Source organism: Bos indicus, chromosome 24 (genome assembly GCF_029378745.1).
Source record: "Bos indicus isolate NIAB-ARS_2022 breed Sahiwal x Tharparkar chromosome 24, NIAB-ARS_B.indTharparkar_mat_pri_1.0, whole genome shotgun sequence".
Classification (NCBI taxonomy): Eukaryota; Metazoa; Chordata; class Mammalia; order Artiodactyla; family Bovidae; genus Bos; species Bos indicus.
Window position 1 is genome coordinate 31991734 of NC_091783.1, and position 22059 is coordinate 32013792.

A 22059-nucleotide genomic window follows, 5' to 3' on the forward strand; every position below is an offset into this window, starting at 1 on the left:
CTCTGCATGTGTGGACGTGTGTGTCTGTCCCTCCATCCGCCTGCCTGTCCCTCTGTGTCAGGCTTTTGCTCGGTTTCTGGAACACATTTTCACTCTCTCATTCTCCCTGCACTCCCTCATCCCCTTTTCCCTGATTTTTTTGTCTGTCAAACCGTTTTCTTTTTCTCCCTTTCAACCAGAAGGCTTTTTTTCCTCCTCTTTTCTTTCTCTCTCTCGTTCTCTAAATTTACTTCACAGCAGATTGTCTTGTAGTAAATCACCAAAAACCCAAATAGCACTAAAGCATTCTGATACAACATTAGCATTTGCTTAACAAGCACAAGATAAACATTAAACAAAGAACTGCATTTCTTTATTAGAGGCTGCAAGATACATAATCCATGAGCACAAGAAACATGGGACCCAGTGGATATGCAGATGTGTGTTATTTCATTGGCGCTGGGCGGCCTTGTTAGAAAAGGTTTTCATCTGAAGGCTTGGGGGTGGATGGTTGACTGTCCCTGGTGGGGCTGTAACTAGATACGGAGACTGTTGCAAGCTAGGCTGGGCTCCCTGGTGGACATGCTGATTGGACAGCCTGAGGAAAACTTGGGAAGCATCGGGAAGTGAACTCAATCACCTTGGGGATGATAGGGTAGAACCAGATGAAGGCATTTGACTTCTTTTGTAACTCCCACTAAGGACAGATTGCCAGTGCGATCCAGCCTCCATAACTGCAAATCAGGCCCTTTCCCCTATGCCGATTTCATTAGAATGGCCAGCATGGTGCAAAGAGGAAAAAAAAAAAAAAGGTTAGACACAGTAATTTTACAGGCAGGCGGGTACAAAAAAAATCTGCATAATTAAGCAGTCAAGGCTGCTAATAGGGGAGTTTATATGCTCTGGGACCAGGCAAGGGCAGCGCATATGGATATAGCACTGGATATTAAATCTACGGCGTGCAGACTTACTCCAGGGCCCTCAGAGAAAAGGCTAATTATAGAGAGAGGAATTGTGTTTACTGGTCTGTCTTGGGCAAAGATGGTGAAAGAAGTACAACCAAGTTTTGCAGTTCGACATGAACAGGCTGTTAATAGAGATATCAAAATACGGGCTTGTGGTGGTTTCCTACCCAATCAACACGCAATTAGAGATTCTGTGGACACTCCCCCCCACCCCTGCGTTACCTGTTATATACAGAATACTGGGAACTCAGTTTCAAACGTTAAGTATATATGTAATGTGGAGTGTGTGTGCGCGTCTGTGTGTGATTAAATTGCCACAAAGCCATGCTGTTTATCATCAATAAATTTTATGTAGCAGTTTAGCTAGCCCTGTTTCAAAAATGTCCGTGCTTCTGGGCCTGAGCTCAGAGTCAGCACTTCGGTATAGACAGGGCATCTGAGTGGAAGTTGCAGCGGGCAGGGGTAAGCCTTTTGAGAATTTCCGAAAGAGACTCTGATGGGGTGGACATTAACATTTCATAACGCAGATCAAAGGTAAAGAGAAAACCCAAAGGCCCCTTTGTCACAGGCCCCAGACGACTGCCTCATACAGGAGCCGAGACGATTTCTTCAAATTATTAAAGAGATTCATTTCATATTTGTATGTATGTATGCACATATGTATGCATGCACTTATTTATTTATTTAATTCCATACAAAGAACGTTTTTCCGAAGAGGACAAGCTCACAGGCCGCTTGCCCTGGGCTGGAGGTGCCAAGGTGAGCCTGCTTGTTGCAGGGGACCAGAGCCTCCCGCAGGTTTCCTCTGCAGACAAGCAGGCTGGACCCTTTGTCCTTTAGAGAAGCTTCTCGTGGAAAACAGCAGCCCTCGCCTAGCACAGATCTGTGACTGTGGGCTTGGCCATGTGGGGGCCTGTTGTGAATTCCATCGCTCTCCCCCTACCACCCACAACAAGGACGGCCAGAGAAGAATCCCACTGCCTCATCTCGAGCTGCCCTAAAACCTCAGGCTTAGGAAAGTAAACAGAATCTGATCACCAGATATTGGGTCAGACTCGCCTGACATCTGTGCTCTGCTCTGAGGCGGGGAATTCAGTGCTAATGAGAAGACCCAAGCCCAGGTCTCAGGAAGGGAGAGTCACGAAGGCTAATGAAGGGCCAGGTTAGCCCCTTAACACCAGGGACAGCATCAGGCAGCACACAGGATGCTGGGCATCTCCTTCTCTGCTCAGTGTTCACCAACTGACCAGGGGTGTCCATTTGACTCAGAGCAGCTGGTCAGATGTCGCAGCACTTGGTCAAGAGGGGAGAGACCTTGAGAGACTGGGATCATGCTGAGACTCAAGGTAGATATTTTACAGTCCATTTATGAAATGTATTTTTGCCCTTGTTGTCGTTCAGTTGCTGAGTCATGTCCAGTTCTTTGCAACTGCATGGACTGTAGCCCACCAGGCACCTCTATCCATGGGATTTTTCAGACAAGAATACTGGAGTGGGTTGCCATTTCCTACTCCAGGCGATCTTCCTGATCCAGGGATCAAACCCATGTTTCCTGCATTGGTAGGTGGATTCTTTACTACTGAGCCACCAGGGAAGCCTCAGCAACTGTTAATTTCATTTCTAAAATCAGACTAGTCCTGAGAATATTTTGAAACTCTGTGACTTCTGATACCTTCTGATTTCTAGAGGTTACAAGGAGGGGACATTCTCAAGAAAAGAAACTGTGATTACCCACAGATTAGTAGGGAGAGTGTGGCACCAGAGGCAATAGCGTCAAAAATACTTCATTAATCTGTTCTTTTTATCCCATTCCTTCTCACTGAGACTTAAAAATGTAAAGTAGAGAAGAATTTCCAGGGAGGACTGAGCCGAAGTCCCTACCTGGGAAGTGGTAGCAGCTGGATGTAAAATTCACAGGTCAGGACCTGGCCAGCGTCTTCCTGATTGTCAAGAGAAAATGAGGTTGACCAGAACTCTAGCAGGCAGTAAGGAGACAGGGCTAGAAAAAGGGAAAGTTGTTAATTTTTGAGATAGAAACAAATAAAGAGGACAGGACTGAACACACAATTGCTTTTATTTTTAAATTTGGGGGCTGATCAGAAGTAAGAAAACTAGAAAAGAGGCATGCCCCTGGTAGAGGAATGGTATAAATTTGAAAAGGGCTCTTTGTTGACATGTTGAATTGTTTGGGAAAACAGAAAAGAGCCCATCAAACGCTCCTACCCGGTCTGTAGACTCAATATCCACTACAGCCCAGAGGCTCCCCAGGTCTGTTTTCTTCCTCCCACCCTCAGGCTCTCCCTTCCTTTCTCGTCTTTTTCCTTCCATTCATTCATTCGACATCAATGAAAAAAACGCAGTTGTTTTGAGAGCAGACCTAGTCCCACCAGCAGTGCGTCCCACTGAGGGATTCTGCCCTCAGAGCCGATGTCTCATTTCTCTCTCTAGTCCTGCAAGACAGGAAACTGCTCTGGGGCAGCCGACAGAGCTGATGTGGAGGAGAAAGCAGGGCAGAATCGAGAGGAATAGAGTCAATATGTGAACTCTACAGAGTAAAACCCCTTGATATAAGGTATTTCACCAAACAGAGCAAACATTTGCTTCGTGCTTAATAAGAAAAATAACCAGTACTTATAGAGCACTTATCCTAGGCCAGGCATCCTGCTGGACACTTGGTACAGAGCAAGTGGGTCTCACTTCCCATTCCTATAGCGTGGGTATCGATATCCACTGGCTCGATGGTTTGTCTGAGGCCAGGTTAAGTAACATGATGAGACCGCACAGCTTGTCAGGGGCAGGGCTGGGCATCCCACCAGCCACCATCAAGTGATTCCAAAGCCTGCATCTCTCAAATCACACCCCCATGTTTTATGGAGAGAGAGGCTTTACAGATGGTGTCTGTGATGACTTTTATAAACACTGTCTATCCTACCCACTTCGATGTAAGCCCACTGAAGCCTCTTGTAGAGGTCTATGTTTGCTAATAAGCTAGGCTCCCCAAAGTGCATGCCTTACTTATCAGGATTTTGGAAACTTGACAGATTACAAAAACTGGACTTAGTCATAATGGTCTGTCTGCTGCTGCTGCTGCTGCTAAGTCACTTCAGTCGTGTCTGACTCTGTGCAGACGGCAGGAGCCCACCAGGCTCCCCGGTCCCTAGGATTCTCCAGGCAAGAACACTGGAATGGGTTGCCATTTCCTTCTCCAGTGCATGAAAGTGAAAAGTGAAAGTGAAGTCGCTCAGTCATATCCAACTCTAGCGACCCCATGGACTGCAGCCCACCAGGCTCCTCCATGGGATTTTCCAGGCAAGAGTACTGGAGTGGGGTGCCATTGCCTTCTCCGGATCTGTCTGCTATCAGAGGTCAAATCCTGCTTTAGAAAAAGATTTTGGTTTTCTGTAAATTAAAAAGAATTTAGTGGCTGACCACTCAGTTTCTGAGTCTTCATCGGAAATGAATACTTAAACAATGTGCAGGCAGGCTTAATTGCATTTGTGACCTGCTTTCATACATATTTGGGAGGGTAGCGATGGAAATGGAGAACACACAGTAGAAGCATTTTACTGCCAGAGTGGAACTTTACACACGTACCAGGGGACCTTTTGGTAGTGTTTGTAATGTGCTGCTATTGTGATTTAGGAAAGAAAAATGCTACTGCTGGGCTTTATTTTCAATGGACTTTTTTAAACATCAATTAATGCAATCAAATGTAGTACAGGGAAATCTAACTTTTTATTTACATTTCTGGGGGCCAGGGAGGGTTTGTTTGTTTTTGTTAACTCCAGTCACTCGAGCTGTACAGTATACAGTTTTCTTGGTATTTTCCAAATCAACGCAGTAAGTTATATTTAACAGTCTGTGTGAAAATCTCCACATGCAGGAGAGAAAACAGCCTTGTAACTGGTACCATTTGTTGGGAAACAAATGATTCTGCCTTGCTTCACACAATTTGAAAATAGTGACTTTTGGTTTTTAAAAGCAGATTTAGTTAATAAAATGAATCATATCCATAATTCCTTCACAAATTAGTCAGATTTTTGAATGCCAAGTTTTGAATTCTGTCTTGATAAATTCAAAAATAATAGGCTATAAATTCAAAAATAATAGGCTAAAAAACAAAAAAAAAAGTGTCTTATGTTTGGCCTCAAACTTTCAAAGGGCACTGAAATAAACCATTCAGATCATCAGAAAGGTCCCTGATGAAAGTACATGTTCCTAATTTTTTCTCCCTTGGTAAATCACTGCCTTAATTAAATACATTATCAACACAATCTGCTGAGTGGTCTCCCATCTTCCTGAACATAGGGACCCAGTAATCTAAGTATCATAGATGATTAAAACCTTGGTTCCACGTTGAAATGTAATCGTTTTCTTCCCTTAATCTGGAGCCTAGACCCAGATCTGAGCCCAGTCCTCCCAGCTTACCCATATGACTTTGAGGTAGACTCTTCCTAGGCTTTGGGTTAACATGGACCAGTCTGTTTTACTAGACAGATTAACTTGAGAATCGAAGTATATATACCCACATCACACATTTTGAATGTTGTAAAATGCTCTGTAAATATAATGAGCTGTTATATGTATATAATCGTCCTCAAGTAGAGGTCAGTAAGAGGAAAATGTACCTTGTATTAGTATTGATAAGAGTCTCCTTCTTCTGGTGAAAGTCGCTCTGTCGCGTCTGACTCGTTGCGACCCCATGGACTATATGGAGTTCTCCAGGCCAGAATACTGGAATGGGTTACTTTTCCCTTCTCCAGGGGTTCTTCCCAACCCAGGGATTGACCCCAGGTCTCCTGCATTGCAGGTGGATTCTTTATCAGCTGAGCCATCAGGGAAGCCCTCCTTCTTCTGGGGGTGTCCAAAAAAGGTGAGGGCTGGGGGAGCTGGGTTTGAATTGTGCAGACACTTCGTTCAGCTTCTTGCACTTAAAAGTCATGTTGGCCTGAGCACAAAGTATGATCAGCAGCAGATGAGGTAATATGTAGACCTAATCGGGTGAGTTAAGGCCACAGTGACTACTTTGATTTGGAATTTTCCTGCTGTTATCATTTTAAAGCAGACTTTCTAATATTCATTTCAAAAGAGAGGTGCTCAGATTCTAGAGGCACAGATCTAAAGAGATGCACAGAATTCTCCTTTCTCATGCTGTTCCCTTTTGAAGGGGGCCCACATGCTTGTGGGTGCATTAGGTGGAGTAAGAAGGCTCAGAATGGACTCGTCTGGCCGACATGCTATCTACAGCTTCCCCATCGATCACGTGCTCACTCATAAGAGTAATGGGATAGTCTTAGTTACATCTAATTCTCTGAGGTTTTATTTTATTTTTAACGTTTTGGAATATTTAATGAAGGATGCTTGTTTTCCCATTCTGGGGAAGAATATTTATTTTGTTAACTGGGCATTTTTCTCTAAATGTTTAAGTATCTATGCATGGTCAGCTATCGTGATGGGTTGAAAAATGCAAAAATAGTGACCGCACTTTATTCGCTTCTGCACATTCACAAAAGACTAATCTGTTATTTACCTACTCTCATTTTAATTTTGGAACTGTCTTCCCTCCAATATTCAGACAAAGGAGGACTTTGTTCATTGCTGATTCATATCAGACTGTTCGCCTCTATCTTACCCAACAGTTACTCTTCTATAAAATGATACACTGTATTTACTTTTCTCCAGATTCTCAAATATAAAAACCCTCATGCTAATCTCTGTCTTTAAGAAACGAAATATTGCTGTTGATTTTCAGAAGCAAAGGAAGAGAAGGAGGCCCAGATATCACCATGGGTCACCTTTTATCCTGGACTTTTGTGTTTTCCTTTACTGACAATGATATTGACAAGTGAGCTATATATGATTTGCTTTCAGAAAGGATGTTAGTTTTATAATTTTGGGTTTCAGACTTCTACGTAGATTGTTTAAGACAGCATTATAATTCTGTGCTGACTGTATCACATCATACAGGGGGCAGAGAAGAGCTTTTAAATATATAAAATGCTTCAAGCTGTTAATAGGTACTTTAGTGACTTTTTTTCAATAGATGTCCGTTGTGTTAGGAAATTATCACCCTTCTTTATATTGACAGAGTATACAATATTTACATTTTTAGAATGGATCCTCAATTAGCTGGTTCAGGTCTTAGAAAAATTGTCATAAAGATAGAGGATTAAAAATTTATGGTGCCCAAAGCATCTTTATAATTTGGCATTATAGTCTTAGAAATATTTAATAGCTTTGCAGAAAGTAATATAAGGAATTGCTATCTGAGAAAGAGCTGTCGTTAATTATTATGTCTCATTCCTCATTTAACAGAGACTCTTATTAACTAATCCATGGTTTTTGTTAGATCCATTTCATAGTCTTTAGCTTTGGTTTTTGACCTAGCAAAACACCTAGGAATATCTGCTTCTTCACTGTACTTCCAAGCTGAGTAGAAATAAGGCAATGTATAGAACAGTCTTATGGACTCTGTGGGAGAGGGAGAGGGTGGGAAGATTTGGGAGAATGGCATTGAAACATGTAAAATATCATGTATGAAACGAGATGCCAGTCCAGGTTCGATGCACGATACTGGATGCTTGGGGCTAGTGCACTGGGACGACCCAGAGGGATGGTATGGGGAGGGAGGAGGGAGGAGGGTTCAGGATGGGGAACACATGTATACCTGTGGTGGATTCATTTTGATATTTGGCAAAACTAATACAATTATGTAAAGTTTAAAAATAAAATAAAATTAAAAAAAAAAGAAATTTAAAATTAAAAAAATAAATAAATAAATAAAACTAAAAAAAAAAAGAAAAGAAATTTTTGTTACAACATGAATCCTCCATCTTTCTTCCTTCTTTCCTTCCTTCCTCTCCCCGCCCCACCCCATTCCCTCTCTTCCTACTTTTTTCCCATCTCAGTAGATAGTAACTCTCACTACTGCTGCTCTTGACTGATAGGAAACAGACAGAAGGAACTAGGAATGAGCATGATTCATTGGTACCCCGGTAACATCTTGGCTTCAGCATATAGTGTCTAGATGTGCTGGTGTATCCAGACCGATGCCCAAGAAAGAAATGTAGGCGAGGAACATAGTGAGCTCTTATTTTTCCGTGCGGAAGCACGACATTGCCTTTTTTATTAATAGTAAGCCACGCACTTAAGATATGCATGGAGTCCCATTTTCTTCCCAAATTTTCCATTTAGTACTGTATCAGGGAACGACTCAGGCACTTGAAGAAGTATAATTAGCTACAGGCAGGATGGAACTAAGGAGTCAGTCTTTGTTTCTGAATAATGATAATTCTGTAAAGTCTCAAGCCCAGGTTCCAAGGGTTTCAGGGGACAGTTTAAGCAAATCAATGGGCGATGGCCATTGGGAGGAAGCATCTGCATTTGGCCATGGATGCCTTCAGCGCTGTAAGTTGTGTAATCATGGATGTTCCTTCCAGATTGACAGCTCAGCCCAACGTGCTTTACCAAGGATGCTGTTCCTAGCACTTCTGCAGAATTGTGAGATATGGGAAATTTAATTTTCCGCTACCAACAGGCACTGCAAGCCAGCTAAGGCTCTGCTTTCCAGAGGGAAGAGGGGTGTGGTCACAAGGGCTGCTGCTGCTAAGTCGCTTCAGTCGTGTCCAACTCTGTGCAACCCCATAGACGGCAGCCCACCAGGCTCCCCTGTGCCTGGCATTCTCCAGGCAAGAACACCGGAGTGGGTTGCCATTTCCTACTCCAATGCAGCAGACCCTTAATCATAGGTAGGTAGTTTGATTAGGAAATCAGGGATGATGTGGACTGGAATAAATTCAGGCTTTTTCTTATCAGGGAGCAAAGGAGGACCAGGTGGCCTGCAAGTATAAATAATTCTTTGCACATAAGTAAGAGACCTAGAGAGACAATAACTTTTGCTTTGCATAATTGATACTGAAATTGTTGTACTTAAGAGGGAAGAAACTTAAATGAGGGTTTGACAGGCCAGTGTAGTTTTATGGGCATGGCCTTACGCCCCATCTTTCAATGAAAGTGATCACTATGCCTTTAAGAGTAACTTTAACCCCCTTCTCCTCACACTATAAATAATCGAAATATTTATATTCCCGAATGAGGAAGCTGCCAGTATAATGAGTGAATGAATGATATACATAGGCAAACTTGGGGATGTGTACCAGTGCACACCCAGCGACTTTTAAATCTGAGCTTAAAGAACCCAAAGAACATAATATTGGAATCAGGAACTCTGGATTCTGGTTGGCCATGACCAAAATGCTTTGCCTGGGTGAACGTGTTAATTAATATCTCTAGTCTCAACTTTCTCATCTTTTCAACAAGCCCGTTGTCTCCAAAGCCCCTTCTAACCTCTAGCAAACAGTCCACATTTAGCCAAATAAATACATTCGCCCAGGGCTTCCCAGTTAGTGCTAGTGGTAAAGAACCCGCCTGCCAGTGCAGAAGTCGTAAGAGATGTGGGTTTGATCCCTGGGTCGGGAAGATCCCCTGGAGAAGGGAATGGCAACCCACTCCAGTATTCTTGCCTGGAGAATCCCTTGGACAGAGGAGCCTGGCGGGCTACAGTCCATGGGGTCGCAAAGACTCAGACATAAGTGAAGCAGCTTAGCATACACACATACATTCACTCGGTCCTTCTGCCTACACATCCCTAGTCTATTACTTCTTGATTTTACATGAAAAAAAAAAAAAAAGTAATGTTCTGGGATCTCTGAAAACCCATGAGTCAACAAATACAGTTTAGGGAGGTATTTATTAGAATATTTCTTAGGAAAAGCAGAACGCCAAACTGGGGTCAGCCAGCTCTCCCGTGCCTTCACAATCATGTTTCCATATTACTTTTCTGATTTCTGTGAGCATGGGGAGTATTATTTGCTTTTGGAGGGATCTTAATCACCTTACAGTAGTTTTATGCCATCCACTATTTTTCTTCAAGCATGAAAAGCTTTATCTAAAACAGAGCATCGAAGAAGAAACTGTACATAGATTCACACCCTGTACATTTATTTTTTTTAAGCGTGTTGCAGTTTTTTTTTTTCCTTTGCTAATATATTTTGACACCTTATAGTTGTAGCCCGCTGTTCTCTTTAATTGCTTATTGTTATTAATTATATAGTGGTAACGGAGTTGGCTGTTTGAGCCACTTGGCTGTAAAGAAATTCATTTATCATTATTGCCGTTGGAGCCACAGAAGATTGCCAGCATTCTATCCAGAGATGAATGTTTTCAAGCTCACATCCAGTAGAATTTTGAACATAGGTCAAATCCTTAGGTGTTTTCTTTCTCTGCTACCCTTTGGTTCTCCTCGTCTCTGTACTGAGGACCTCCATTCTCTCTTATCTTTTGTTTGCAGTCCTGGATGTGCTGCCCTTTCGGTGAAGTTCATATATTATTTTCAGCGCTCCACCGAGTGGCCTGTCCAAATAGTTCACTTTATTTCCTCCTCATATACCCAACTGTACGTTTTCCTTCTTCAAATTTCTTTTATAATGAGAATAACATTCCTGCCTTTACAACTTTGTTATATGCACGTTTTATTTTTTATCACTTGATCGTTGTTGATTAATGTATAGTTGATCTACTATATAATTTTTTTTAGCTGTTTGAAAAGAAAATCCATTTTTTAGAGAGCTATCATCTCATAGTAGATGATAACATAACAGTGTGTGTGCACTCAGTCAGGTCTGATTCTTTGCGACCCCATGGACTGTTACCCGCCAGGCTTCTCTGTCCAGGGGATTTTCCAGGCAAGAATACTGGAATGGATTGCGATTTCCTACAGATTTGCAAGTAAATAAACTATTTTATTTAAAATCGTTAATGCAGATTGGCCATGGGCTTAGGCCTCACCTTGCAATGAAAGTGATCACTATGCCTTTAACAGTAGCTTTAACCCCCTTCTCCTTCACTATAAATAATCAGATGTGTTTAGATTCCCAAATGAGAAAGCTGCCCACGGAATGGATGAATGAATGAATGAATGATGCGTGCAGGCAAACATGGGCATGCTTAGTTGCACATACCCAGCTACTTCTGGTATCTGTAGGTTCTTTAAATCTGGGCTTAATTTAGAATTCATGACCCCACAGCCACATGTGCCACAGAACAGCCAGGCCAGCGAGCTCCTCTGCCTTCTGGCAGCATGACATTAAATTCACACTAGTTAAGCCAACTTAAATGAAGCCTCCTTGAACCTTCCTAAATAAAACTAGTGGCCTTAATTACAATTGGGCAATTTAAAGGTTATGGAGCTCTAACTAGTAGTACAGTATATCACTTTAATAATGCACAGGAAAATTTCTCTAAGGGGTGGCATCGTCTGATTAGAAGAATTCAGGTTTCACAGCACATTTCCAACAAACTGTTTTTAGAACTCTTATTGCGTTTATGGCGCCATTATCTTTTTTTTTTAATTTTTCAAGGCCGAGTTTCTAAGGTCACACCAATAGAACAATAAAAATGTGAATCATTTGCAAATAACGAGCAGTACTGCAATCTTTGCATTGCCACTCCAGACTTCCTTAGCACAGCCACAAAGTCAGAGGGGCAGGGGACATGCCTTTGGAAATCTGGGGGATTCTGGCCCCATTTAGACCCTCATGCCCCATAAGATTTGACTTAAGCTTTGGTGTTGAATCCTGTTTCTAAACACCATGGTTGAGGAATAAAGATGTCATCTTTTCCATAAGTCATCAAAAGGTATGTTTCTTGGAAAGATAATTTGCTTTGGAATTGCCTGGCTAGTTTCTTTTTCTTTTTTTTTTTAATGTTTATTCAAGTATCTACTTGCATTTTCTGTCTTTATTATCTTTTTTCATGGCATTTCTATAGTTTTATTTTTATTTATTTATTTTTAGGCCATGCCATGTGGCAGATGGGAGCTTAGTTCCCTGACCAGGGATTGAACCCGTGTCCCCTGCACTGGGGGCACTGAGCCTTAACCACTGGACCACCAGGGAAGTTGCCTGGCTAGTTTCTTGTCTTAAACCTGTTGGCACTAAGAACCCCCATGCTTGTTGGAATCTGTAAAACTTACTGAAGCTAGTGAACTTCTTTCTTTGATTTGATTTGGAGATTTCTGTTTGTTTTGTTTTTAAATCATCAACAATAGCAACCTACCCCTTCTAGCAAGAAAAGACAGGTTTTCAGTGTTGGAAAGACTTTCTCCTTCAGAGAACCGGTGGCCTTATGCCAAGAAGAAGATTTTAAAAAAAGAAGCCCCTTGCCATCAACTCAGCACAGAAACACACCTGATGGGGACTGTGTCTGGGGCAGGGCTGGCCCTCCACTGTGTGGAATTCATATCGACAGTTGTACCATCTCACCTCTCCAAGACGCTTTCCCAGCAGATTTAACTTTAAAGCCAGTTACACTTAGTCCATGCTGCATGAACTGTCCTCTTTTGATTTTAACAATTTAATTTTTTTGTACAGTGCTTGAAGGTAGATATACCTGTACTTCTCTCTGTGAGTCCCAGATGTGAGGGCATTAACAGTAGGTATTTCATATCAAACGAGAAATTTCAAGCAAAGAGGGTAATAAATGCATATATCTGATTTAACCAGTGAGTTGAAAGAATAGAGCTTTGTAATATAAGAATACATAACTAGTAATAAAAATTGCTTAAAACATGAACTGTGGGGTCATGGATGTCTGCTGTAGAGATTCCTTGGTGACTTGAGACAAATAGAAGGTAATTATCCCTTCTTTCACATGGTTCTCTTTTTTGGTATTTCAGAAATATTGAATGCAGAATAGCATTTTCCTTCTTGAAATAGGGATAAGTTTGATTCATCAGTTTCCTGCCAGACATAAGTTGGCAAATACGATAGTTATTTTGTTAATGCTTTATTTGCCAGAATGTTTTAATCTTATTTCAAAAAATAATGAAGGCAAGCAACATAAGGTGAATTTGGCTAGCCTAAATGTGTCACATTGCAAAGGCTTTTAATGTATGAGGGAAAAGAGCAAACTTTTAAAACTCAATTGATTAATGAACATTGTTTTGTTGTTAGTCTCTCCATTTTGTTCAAGTGAAATTAGATGTAGGAGCAGCTAAGTATATATTTGCCATAGAGTCAATAAATATTCAGTGAGTCTCAACTTTGAGCCATGCACTATTCTAGGTGTTTGGCAAGCATTAATACAAAACAGGCCCTTGCCCTCCTGAAACTTGCCTTGTAGCATGAATTGATGAATAACCCCAAAGTTCTTGACACTCTCTTGGTACTAGGATGTCTGGGGTTGGCACCCACCTCTCTTTAATAGGAGAGGCAAGAGCTGAAATGTATTACTGAATTGAGAAATTGGGAGCACGCCATTTCCCATCATTTTGTTGTTGTTTTAGTGGCTAACTCTTTGCAACCCCCTGGACAATAGCTCCCCCAGGCTCCTTTGTCCATGGAATTTCCTAGCCAAGAATACTCGAATGGGTTGCCATTTCCTACTTCAGGGAATCTTCCCGGACCAGGGATCGAACCCCTGTCTCCTGCACTGGCAGGCGGATTCTTTACCATTGAGTCACCATTGCATGTCTAATTATTATGTGATGCAGAAGTGGATGTTTTTAGACTATCCTGTGTGCCCAGAAACTTTTCTGTCGAGGCAGAGACCAGGAAGCCTGGAGTGCTGCAGTCCATGGGGTCGCAAAGAGGGACACGACCGAGCCACTGAACTGAACTGAACTGAGAGAGCAGAAGAGCACTAATGATCGGGTGATGAAAACTTTGTAAAAGAGAAAGGGTTACTTTCAAGTGAACATAGATAAGGGGGAAATGGCCTGTTCAAATAAACCGGACCCCTTTCAGTGGAACGTGACGACATACAGTGAAGTCAAAGCTTTATATAAGTTAATAGTTTTTAAAGCAACCCTAGTTTCTAAGCAGAACTAGAGATTATATTACAGATTTAGTGGGTCTCCATCCTCATTCCCACCCCGTCTTCACTCTTGCTTTTTCAGAACTAACAGTACTGTTACTAAGAAGCACGTGCTCTTTCTTCTTTCCTTAGTTAAGAGTGTCTTTTGTTTGGGGAGTAGGGTGAGGAGGAGCTCAAAGTGATTTTATCAGTGCCTTACCCTAAACTGATGTTTGTCTTCTGTTTTTTTAATAAAAACATTTCAGCCCCAAACCTTTGCCTTTAAAGCTACCTGCTGCCACTGTGTAACACACACTCTGGGCCTTCAGCTACGGGGCCCACGTTTAGATTAGAAAAGTAAAGGAAGGGATGCAGACCTGGAGGTAAAATCGGGTCGGAAAGGTATGTTTAGACTGTGTGCTTTGCCCTGATCCCACACTTGAGCCACAGTGTCGCTGCCGAGTCCCCGCAGCCGAAGGGAAGCCACCTTTTATAGTGTGTTGTTTGTTTTATTGTGTATTGTTGGAACAGCATTCCAGGGTTTTCTCCTACATGAGAATATTCTAATAACTGCTACCCACCACCGATAATAATAGCCAAGGAATTGGACGATATTGCCTCTCAGAGCATCTGAAATCCCACTGCCTACCTCTCCCATCCCAACCCACCTGGACCTCCTGCTAGTTTCCAAGCTGCTGATGTTTATGGGGCTCGAGGCAGCCCCTGGGCTCTTTAAAATCTGCTGGGTACAATGCAGCCGACCCCAGTTGAATCATTTCCTGCTCCAGCCCTGCTGATAATGAGAAGTTCAAGACAGGAAATAACAGTGTCAGTATCAGTGGCTTTGCTTATAAAGTCCAAAGGCATCACAGCCTTAGACTGTTGGCCAAAAGCAGGTGGTAACTGAGTTCAGTGCAGGCCTGCACTTTGTAGGTGTCCTTGAAATAAGACTCTAGCTGAGGGACTTCCCTAGCAGTCCAGTGGTTAAGACTCCACATTCCCAACGCAGGGAGCACCAGTTCGATCCCTGGGCGAGGAATTAAGATCCCTCATGCTGCACAGCATAGCCAAAATAAATAAAGACACATGATCTTGGGAAAAATGATTCTCACTGAGACACAAGGGATGTTTATCATTTTGCTTTTCTTGATGTACTTAAGGGTTAGGTATTTTGTGTATGGATAGTCAAAGCCGAGGTACCCGATTACTCAATTACCCCGATTACTCAAATAACTCAATTACTCTCAGGATTCCCAGTGCCCTTCCTGTCTTAATGGGAGTCACTTGTTTGTATCGCATATTCCTCTCTTGTGTGGCATAGAAATACAAGCCAGACATTCTCATACTACCATTGAGAAAAATCCAAGAAAATGCAGTGACAGTCTTCAGGCAACATTCATTTTCATGTCGAATTGCTCAGAAGAATAGGGTAGAACTTTTTAACTAGGGTAAGGCAAGTGTTAAGAGTTAGTTGCTCAGTCGTGTCCAACTCTTTCGACTCCATGGACTGTAGCCCACCAGGCTCTCCTGTCCATGGGATTTCCCAGGCAAAAATGCTGGAGTGGGTTGCCATGCCCTTCTTCAGGGGACCTTCCCAACCCAGAGACAGGACCTGGGTCACCTGCATTGCAGGCAGATTCTTTATCATCTGAGCCACCAGGGAAGCCCAGGGTAAAGAAAGGGTTCATATTATATTCAGTACTCTCAAATGCTGCCTTACTTTGGGGCGTGATGACGGATCTCCTGGCCAACTTTGAGGACTGAGTAATATTCCCCATTGCCAGATTAGCACTCAGTGTGTTTGTGTTACTGTTGTGAAATATGTACTGTATATAACACAACAAATTACAGTGGCCTGAGCACTGTGGGCCTAGAAATATGTGATGGCTGTGTACATGGCAAATTACAGTACAGTCAGCCTATTTTTCTACTCCTGGTTCCTAGGGTGAGCCAGCGTAGCCGAGGGGTGAGTTTTGTCATGTGTGGCTTTTCTTTGTTACTCCTCAGACCCCTAGCTTATAAATGTGTGCTTGGAAATTAACTCAGGGAAGAGGAGAAGCCAAAGTATAAGTGTTGGGGGTTGGGAATTGGTTTAGGGCAGAGTTTTCTTGGATTTAAAAATATAGAGGAGGATGTGGTGGTATACACAGTCGAACTGGAAAAATTGCAACTGCAGGGCATTTGATTCCTCTGTTTGGATTCCAAGGGCAGAGTTTACTCTCACTCAGATCAGAGCTTTTCAAGGATGGCCCCATGCCACGTGATGAGGTACCAGGAGGGGTTTCTCGCTTTGGACTTTAGCCTGTAGATTTATGCGGTGCAAGAGGCTGGAGGACCCTTCTGGCCAGTCTCCAGGGTAAACGGGAGGAGTTCTACTTATAAACCGTTACAAATTGGTCCTCAGTAATGGCTGCAGTGTTGATCAGACGATATTAGGGGTCCCCCAGTGATTCCTGGGATAACAGCTGCATGTAAGTCAACCACTGAACATTTGCTTGTAGCTGCTCTAGATTTTTGTTTTTATTGAAGGAAAAGGAGTGTAAACATGGGACACACAGTCTGGAGGCTGCTTAAAGGGCTTCTCTTGTTGAGAGCTTGTATTGAAATGTCAGTGTCTTGTGTTCCGCTAACAATTGCCGCGTTGGAGCCTATAACCTGGGTTGTGCTTGAATGGTAGCTCTTATTTTTTTCTGTTACAAAACTGGCTGATTAATAGTTGTGTTTGTCCAGGTTTTATAAATTGGAGAGAGAGAAATTATCATTCCCCTTTGAACTGGCCTTAGAGGAACAGATTTTGTTCTTGGGGCACATGATTATAGTAAATGATTATCACATTCCCTAGTAAAGGCAATGAGGTTGCATTGCAATTATGTATTCAGATTCTTTCCTTTGCAACATTTAATACTGGAGTAAATATTTACATTAGCATCAGTCTCTTCTATGTAGACTTGATTCCTGTTTACATTTATGTTCACATTTAAATGGAGATTAACAAATGGAAATAATTATTTTAGCTGAACTTTATATACATGTGAAATGATTTCTCAGTTATACCCAAACCATCTTTGATCATGCTTTAAAGCAGTTGACCAGGACAGGAAGTTGCTGGCTGCCAACACGTTCTCAGTGGTAAGACCTTCACGCTTGCCTTTTCTAACATCAGATCCACAGTACTGGTGGCATGCATGCTCCCTTGCACTGGGATACGAGAAAGGGGCGTTTTCTATTTGTTCTGAAAAGGTATGGGTTTGTATTGAAAGCTCCATATTCTTTTCATTCAGTTGATAATATGCATAGTGATGTTTCTCTCTCTCTTTACATGTGCTTATTTGTGCTTTCACGTATATTTGGTTGGAATACTTCTCAGTCTAATCTTCAGAATTGGACTTTTTCTATACTTCATAATATCGCTCATTTTCTTTTTGGCATTTAAAATTTCAGAGTTGTAATCAATCTTTATTAGTAAGGTGTAGAAGAGATTGGGCTTCCCAGGTGGTGCTAGTGGTAAAGAACCAACTTGCCAATGCACCAGACATAAGAGACGTAGGTTCAATCCCTGAGTTGGGAAGATCCCCTGGAGGAGGGCATGGCAACCTACTCCAGTATTTTTGCCTGGAGAATCCCATGGACAGAGGAGCTTGGTAGACTACGGTCCATAGCAAAGAATCAGACACCACTGAAGCGACATAGCACGCGCATAGAAAAGATAGTGTTTTTATTCTTTAATTTTCAAAGTAACCTATAAAGGTAAATTATGCTTATTATAGAAAATCTGAAGACTATAGATAAGCAAAAAAAAAAGAGGAAGAAAAATTCTGACATTTCTTCCATAGATGCCCCCTATCACTCTTAATAAAAATATAGGGCTGCTCTAGCCTATTATGTTCTTAATGGAATATTGTAATGGTTATTAAATCAGCTGACTCAGAATCTCTTTTTAATAAATGAGTCAGACTGGATTATCCAATTACTGTCAGCTGCTACCTTTCCCGAGAGCAGAAATGGTTACCCCAATCGAATTTTTTAAGCTTTTGTCATCTTTAGGAAACAAGGTGAGTGTCTAAGACTTAAATTGACCCGAAGTTGGAGGTGTTGATGGCGGCCCCTCATGAGCATGGACTTTTAAGGGAAACCATGGTTACCCGGTACCGTTCTTAAGGACCTACCACACAGGAAGAAGGAAGGAGGGAAGCTCCGTTTTGAAAGGAAACAGAGCTTAGCTCAGCTTGATCCCCCAGGACTAAGAGTGTTTTCGAAATTCTTTGAAAACTGCCCTTAGCCACACTATGCACATGCAGAATGACGGCAGAGTTCGACAGAGACTAAGTATAAACTTTTGAAATTCTTATTATAAATAAGTTTAATTAGTTGCCCATTACCCTCTCTCCCCCTACTTCAGTTTTTAAAAGTACAGAATGAATTATGTTAACCAGTTATGAAAATGTTTTGGGTTCCCCTCTCTTTCTCTCATTCATCATCGTTGGACCCTGTGATGATAAGTAAGTCTGAACATGGGGATGAGCAGAGACATTAACAACAGCAGGATAAATGGGTGGGCATGTCTGATGTCTAAATCGGAGCATCCTGGCTTCTGCTTGTCATTTGCTGTGTAATCATTCAGATATATTTTCTCTCCTACTCAAATAACTAGGACAAGTTATTTGTTGGAAAAGACCTCTAGGTAACTTCGAAATAAAAGGCAGATAGAACTTCCAACATTTTTTTAATATTATAATGTGCTTTTAAACTATAAAGAGTTCTGAAAATGCTGGATGCTGTTGTCATTATCATTGCTATAAGTGCCCTCTCAAAGCATGAAATTCATGAAAAAGAAATCTACACTAATAATGCATGAATACTTTATGAGCATGTCACATTTTTGTGAATTCACTGGACTCCATTTTTTTTTATTTTATTTTTAAACTTTACATAATTGTATTAGTTTTGCCAAATATCAAAATGAATCCGCCACAGGTATACATGTGTTCCCCATCCTGAACCCTCCTCCCTCCTCCCTCCCCATACCATCCCTCTGGGTCGTCCCAGTGCACTAGCCCCGAGCATCCAGTATCGTGCATCGAACCTGGACTGGCATCTCGTTTCATACATGATATTTTACATGTTTCAATGCCATTCTCCCTGGACTCAATTTTGAGTATTTAACATTTTGTGACTGAACTTCTCTGTTCTTAGAATGGGAAATAAATAAAAATTGATGAGGACATTTTCCTTATACTATCTTATTTATTTTTCCTTATATTATTTTGCTAAACAAAATATTCCTAGTCCTGAAAGATAACATCACATTGAAGATCACCCTCACTTGCATAATTGACATTATGTTCATGTAACAGTCAATCGCTCAGAGAAGACAGCAGCACCCCACTCCAGTACGCTTGCCTGGAAAATCCCATGGACGGAGGAGCCTGGTAGGCTGCAGTCCACGGGGTCGCGAAGAGTCGGACACGAATGAACTACTTCACTTTCACTTTTCACTTTCATGCATTGGAGAAGGAAATGGCAACCCACTCCAATGTTCTTGCCTGGAGAATCCCAGGGATGGGGGAGCCTGGTGGGCTGCCCTCTCTGGGGTCGCACAGAGTTGGACACGACTGAAGCAACTTAGCAGCAGCAGCAACAACAGTCAGTCATTATTCCCAAGAAAATTAATCAGGCCTACATACATGTGCATGCGTGCTAAGTCCCTTCAGTCGTGTCTGACTCTTTGCAACCCCATGGACTGTAGCCCCCAGGCTCCTCTGTCCATGGGATTCTCCAGGCAAAAATACTGGAGTGGGTTGCCACTTCCTTCTCCAGGGCATCTTCCCGACCCAGGGGTCAAACCCTCTTCTCCTCTGTCTGCTGCAGTGGCAGGCACCCTCTTCTCCTCTGTCTGCTGCGGTGGCAGGCACCCTCTTCTCCTCTATCTGCTGCGGTGGCAGGCACCCTCTTCTCCTCTGTCTGCTGCGGTGGCAGGCACCCTCTTCTCCTCTGTCTGCTGCGGTGGCAGGCACCCTCTTCTCCTCTGTCTGCTGCGGTGGCAGGCACCCTCTTCTCCTCTGTCTGCTGCGGTGGCAGGCACCCTCTTCTCCTCTGTCTGCTGCGGTGGTAGGCACCCTCTTCTCTGTCTGCTGCGGTGGCAGGCAGTTTCTTTATCACTTGCACCGCCTGAGAAGCCCAGGCCTATGTATTTTCCTCAACAAATGTTGCAAGTTCAAGAATTCTGGAACAAATGTGTACACCTCCTCAGACTCACAGACCACAGCTTGGTCCTTGTGCAAAACACATAACTTAAGGATGAAATTAGAACTCTTAGTTACTGTCTTACCATCACAAGAAAGGTATACAGCGTTGAGGAAATAGAAAACATTTAAATTTGGCAAGCATTTCTGACGATTAACTTACTGACCCAATTCTCTACCATAAACAGTGGTTCTTATATTACTAAATATCCAAAATTTACAAAAATTTTGGTGCCTTTAGCATTTTCAAAAAGAGAGAGAGAAGGGAACAGATGAAAAACCCTTGATCTTATATAATCCCTAAAGCTTTTTGTATAACCCCTTGTCATGTCAAGTATGCACAATTAAACTCCTTCTTACATAATTATAATCAAGGAATTTACTGTGCCACCCAAATACAGAGTAGGTTTTTATCTCCTGTGAAATGTAGACAGTACTGGGTGGCTTAATTAGTGCTTTGCTTCTCTTTTTACAAATTCCAATCCTCTGCTTCTAAAGACTCATACTTGTGTGAGAAGAAAGATTAGGAATACAAATAGAGTGATTTTACTCCTAGTTAGCTAATAATAATTCACTTTGTAATTGAGCCTTTATGTTGCCAGTGATACCAACTGGTGAAGGATTTCTGCATGCCTCTTGTGTTGACTCAAAGGAAGCAACTTTGGAGTGTAGACTCATTACCCCTGCGGTGGGAATGTATTTTTCGTTCCCTTGACCTAGACTGTCTGACACAGATATTCCTTAGTAGCATTTCTAATCACTGCAAATAAGAGAAGATAAAAGTATAACTTGATACCATTTCAGGTTAAACTGAAGCCGCTTAGCCCTTACTTTTCTTGATGAGAGTCTTGGGAGTAATTGGTTTCTGACACAGTATATCTGCTAAAATCATGGACCATGAGGTCAGGCTGCCTGGGTTTAAGTTCTGGTTCCACCAAGAACTGGTCCTATGACTCAGAGCAAAGTCAATTCAACTCTGAGCATCATTTTTCTCATCTCTAAAAGGGGAATAAGAGTAGTTGTTGTTAAACTCAGTGAATTCAGTCTTAGAACAGTAGTGTCTGGAACACAGTAGGCACTGAAGCGATGGGTTGTTTATTCTCATGCTACTGGTTTTCATTCCTTATAACTGAAAATTGAAACAAGTTAGAATAATCCTTAAATGCATAATTTCATAAACATTTTGATGAAAAAACATACAAATGATGTTTTATATTTACAACACAGACTTTTCATTTTATATAATAATTGTTATTACATTAAAATATTTTTCTACCATTTTGTTTCTAAGCTATCAAAGAATACTCCAGGACTAGTCAAAAGTGAGCCTGGAGCTCATCAAAGTGCCTTTGAAGAAGTACAGGCAAAGTCTAGATCTGGGGGGTAAAATTGAGACTGTCTTACAAAATGAAGGGAACAGTACACTCAGAATATATGGAGGATAGGAGTGCCATTCAGGAAAATAACACTTATAAAATACTGTGAGCATTAATAATATTTCAAAATTGCCAGAAAATCTTAGAAGTAGAAAAATCTGTGTCAATGGGAAAACGACTAAAAAAAAGTATGGTTAGTAACAGAAAGCTCTAGAACCTTCTTGATAAACCAGAAGATAAGCCTGGGGAAGTAGTTCATTCTTCTATGGGCCCTTTGTTTTAGAACTTTGGAAATACACAGCCTATAAAATCTTGATTGGAGAAGGAAATGGCAACCCACTCCAGTATAGTATTCTTGCCTGGAAAATCCCCATGGACAGAGAAGCCCGGTGGGCTACAGTCCATGGGTCGCAAAGAGTCAGACACGACTGAGCAACTGAACATACATAAAATCTTACTAGTTAGAGGAAAGGAGATGCCTCATTACTGACTTAGCAATTATACTTTCAAAGCTTGACACACACCGCCGTAAGATAAAACCTGCCTTGTGACTATCATTCGATTTTAAATTCCAGAAATGTTTTCAATTGATATAAACTCATAAATAATGTGAAATTAACCAGAACCCATATATACTACTAATCA

The 22059-nt window shown here is 41.7% G+C and overlaps 1 protein-coding gene across 5 annotated transcripts in view; it reads left to right on the forward strand.

Annotated features, from left to right (window-relative positions):
• ZNF521 (zinc finger protein 521) overlaps positions 1-22059 on the forward strand; it is a 312190-nt gene that overhangs the window by 257733 nt on the left and 32398 nt on the right. The gene's annotated exons all lie outside the window — the stretch shown is intronic.